The following is a 4614-nucleotide window of genomic DNA, read 5'->3' on the forward strand; positions in this document are numbered from 1 at the left end:
GCCATGGGTCGCCTGTTACAGTGACGAGGCGTCCAAGTTGTCTATTTTAAGATATCCTCTATTGGAAGGGCTGTCCTACCCAGCTCCAGTTTAAACATAGTGCACCATAAAAGCACCAAGTTGCCCGCCAAAGGTTAGCGCCCCAACGGCAGACCGAACACCCAAACCCACTGGGCTCTGACTTCCATGCTTGGGTGAGAGGCAAAGCAGTTCTTTTCAAATTATAAGAATTTCCAACTTTGCAGCTATGTTCATAGTAGCATATGCAAAGGATATGCAAATTCATATTCTCTTGGTCTCCTGTTTTGGAGCCCCACAAGTGGCTATCCTATGCTTGGTGCACATTTGACTGCCACTTTAACACCAGGAAAAGACCTTTAAAATCCCACCTCCCCAGACTTTTTAATCTAACCTGTTTATTTCCTCTGTCGGTTCCTTTTATGCTGCTTTGTTTCGCTTCTGTTCTTTTTATTATTTTATTTCTGTTTACTGCTTTTATGAAGCTCTCTTAAATTCCATCACTTTAAAATTTGTGTTTTAATTTGGTTTAGTTACCATTTTAATTATTTGAAGCCCAATTCCCCCCAAAAATCCCCAAAAGAATCAAAGGCCATATAGAAAAGGTTGCTTTTTGAGTAGAGATTGGAATGATGACAGAATTTGATGCAAAGAGGAATGTTTTATAAAAGGTTTTTTGACATGGGAGTAGCAAGGGAGAAGGGAGAGACCCATTTAAGAGGGAAAGACACCTTTGGTCACAGGTACAGAGGCCATTAGGGGGAGGGAATATAAGAAAGGGGGGTTAGAAGTTATCGGGCTGGTTCACAAAAAAGCTGCATCCTATCATGGTCTCTTGCAGGGTGATTGGATGGTTGTATAACTTTAAAACAACCCCTACAAATCAGGTCTCGACATTACAATTTATAGCGACCCCTCCATAGGGAATGAATATTCAAAACGGCCCCACAGTCCACCATGGCTTAAATAAGCTACACTGGGTTGTGGCATTACCCTTGAATAACCCACAGTGGGCTGTGGTGATTGTGTGAACCCACTCAGGATTAGGTATGACCATAAACAGCTTTTAAGGCAGGGGTGCTGAACTGCTTCCAGCCTGCAGACCAAGATCAATTTCAGAGAATCTCTCTGGGGCTGCCTCCTAGTTGGGTTGGTCCAAACACCAGCCTAGTATAGCTTGAAGCCCTCGCGGCCTGTAAGGAAACCCCAAGAATGCCATTTCAACATTTTTGAAGGGGGAAAGCTGCACCGAAGCCAAGAAACCACCGAATGATCAGTGGCTAGCGAGCAGGGGCATGGCCATCAGTGGAACCAGGCGAGGCTGCATTTGGTCCCAGGCCTGTGTTTTGGTCCCAGGCACAGCTGTTTTGAAGTAGCCCTGAGGAGCCTGTACTGGATATGACAGAGGATGGGAAGCCAGTCTGAACAGAAATGTCCTTCAAGTAGCACCGAATATGTGACAGAGATGTGGATGTGTACATTTTCTGAGGACACTCCCCACACATATTGGGCCTACTGCCTGACCTAAAAAAACGGTTTCTCTGATCCAGGGCATTTCTAGATGAGGCTTTCACTGAGCAATTGTCCTACCTCCGTCACAAAATGTTTGGGGGGTGGGTCAGACAATGATGCCCTCTACTTCTAACAATGCCATGTTTTCCCTTTGCTTCTTCTGTCCCTTTTCCTCAGCGTAAATAATCCATCAAGGGCAAAATCCTATGGACTGTGCCCTTGTTGCCTGGAAACCCCATACCTGGAACTGAAGCTGGCAGAGCGCAAGGAACATGGAGATGGTCTCCTTCTCCCCTGATTGCCTTTGCTTTCACTCGATGTGGTTTCCAGTCCATCTAGCAAGGCTGCTGTGGGTGGGGAGAGGAGGTTCAAGATAAAGCATATCCTGGCCTCCTTTACCACCCACTGGCACAGCACCCTTTCCCCTCAGGATCAATTTCCCAGCCTTGGACAACCAGGCAGTGCAGTTAACGCTGTGCCAGTGGTGGGCAGGGTCAGATGGCACACCCAAGGACCACAGGATTCGTTTCTCCAAGAGAAAGGCAATGCAGTCACACAATGCCTTTGAGCGGTAGTGCTAGGGCTCCCCCTTGTCTGAAGGCACCTGTGGTAGTGAGCGGCATAGCCATTATTTATTTTTATTTATTTATTTATTTTTCAATTTATATCATGCCTTTTTCCTACAAAGGGCTCAAGGCAGCTTACATCATTCTTCTCCTCCATCTTATCCCCACAACAACCACCCTGTGAGGTAGGTTGGGCTGAGAGTCTGTGACTGGCCCAAAGTCACCCAGTTGGCTCCATGGCTGAGCGGGGGCTAGAACCCAGATCGCCTGAGTCCCAGGCCCATGCTCTTAACTATTACACCACATTATGTGGTCATGCCTTCAGCAACCGCGGCGTCTGTCCAGACCACAAAACCCAAGGTTCTTCCTGCCTCTTGATGCTTTAGAACCACTGTGAGCAAGTGCACTGGCTTCCCTCTCCCTCTAGCCATCAGTGGAGTGGGTAGCATGGTCAACTTTAGTATACCAATGGACAAGATCAGAATGAGGAAGTGCCCTTGAAAGTGACACACACACACACTCAAATTAATTTTGTGGGTATATTTCTGCCAATGCATTCGGAGTAGTTTACAGTTTAAGGGCACTTACTAGCCTTCCCTAATCTAGCAACCTTCTAGATGTGCTGAACTATGACTCCCATCATCCCCAACCAGCATGGCCAATGCAGTCTGCAGATGATGACAGTTGTGGTCCAACATACCTGGAGGGCATCTGGTTGGGGAAGGCTGGTCTATACAAAAGCAAAAAAGAACAGATGAGGAGGGAAGGACGAAAAACTATTGTGTAAACAATTCTACTTTTCTTTGTAAAAACCCAAAATAGTTTATACTAAAAATAGTAAGATACAATTAATAACAAGCATAATAAGAAAGGCAATGAAAATAACACATCAATCTGCAGAGAAATATAATACCAGTCGAAAGAACAAAACAAACCTCATTATACAAAGCAATAGCAATCAAAAGAATAGCATAGCAATCTGCCACAGCGATCAAAAGAAATTCAGAAGCTCCTACCAAATGGCTTCTATTTTAAAAGCCATGATTTAACAAGGCTACCAAAAGAACATAAAGATGGGGTTTGGCGGGCTGTCCTGCGGACGGCATTCCTTACTGTCAGCACTGTTGTTGTTATATCCCATCAAGTCATCTCTGACTTATGGCAACCCTATGTATGAGCGCCATCCAAAATGTCTTGTCTTGACAGCCCTGCTCCTCTCTTATACATTCAAGGCTGTGGCCTTGTTTATGGAGTCAATCCACCTCATATTTGGTCTTCCTTTTCTTCTTCTCCCTTCGACATTCCATAGCATGATGGTCAGTGTGCCACAGCAGAAAAGGCCCTGTCCTTGGTACTCATGCCCTGAACCGCAGTGAGCCAGAAAACTGGGAAGGGGGCCTCAGACATTGAATCCAGAGTGCAGAGCAGGGAGGATGAACAAGGAAAGGTTTTCTGTAAGCACATTCCAGTACCTTCTTACATAACGTACAGAAATGTCAGAAAGTCCAGACAAAATGGCTGCTGCTCAAGGAGGGCAACAGCCGATAGCAGCCAATCCCTGTGATCCTTGGGAATTCACCTTTCCCTCTTCAGCAGCCATTCCACCTGGCAGGCAGCAATGTTTGTGGAAGGAGTACCTGTACATTGGAAGGGCAGGAGGGCAGCAGGGCAAAAGGGAGAGTAATTTCTTGGAACCCTGGAGCTAGAGTAGCTGCTTGAAAATTGCCAAAAAGAGGGCAAAGGGGAATGCAAATTTAGCAATGATGCTTACAGTTTAAGTAGAAACACAGTACGTCTTACCATCGTGAGAAAGACTGTGGCCAGGTGATCTGTGTGTCTTCCTCAGTCCACTGGCCAGGTGCTGCGGATGGGCAACTTTGAGGCCCTGTGCTTCCTTCCAGATCTTTTTACCCCTCTTAGACAGTCTTTCAGACAGAGGACACCTTCAAAACAGAGGACAGGCCTCTATAAAAGAGAGGGCCACCTGGAGCATCTCATACTCCCCCCACCCCATGGGGTCCCAGTTGATGGAGGCTACTTTGTATTTGACTTCTGTCAATGCTCAGAGACTCTTGGGCTCCTTGAGCCAAGAGATACTTGTTCTAGTCACAGAGATGGCTTGATGACTTAGAGAAAGAGAGCACATAGGCACACGGAGCAGATGGGGATGGTGACACACCTTAGCTTGTACCCTAAGTTCAATCCTTCTTCCTTTGACTTGACCTCTGCCAGTGCTCAGAGGCTAATGCTCAGGGGTTTCTTGGGCTGCTCCAATGGTGGTGGATTATTTCAATTTCAATGGATTGTTCACAGTCAGTTATGGATCTCCTAGTTACAGACCCTTCAACTTTATGATTCCTACACAATACCATAGAAGACTGAGCACTGGGGGCACAGCCTCAGGTGCAACATGGAGGCAGTGATGGGGCATCTTCACCTGTTGACTTTCTGCCCATTGGGCCACTATTAAAAGCACAGGGAAAAGCTGGTGGCAGCCCTAATTACAAAGAGGGTAGGA

Source organism: Varanus komodoensis, unplaced genomic scaffold (assembly GCF_004798865.1).
Source record: "Varanus komodoensis strain SLA01 unplaced genomic scaffold, ASM479886v1 scaffold53, whole genome shotgun sequence".
Lineage (NCBI taxonomy): Eukaryota > Metazoa > Chordata > Lepidosauria > Squamata > Varanidae > Varanus > Varanus komodoensis.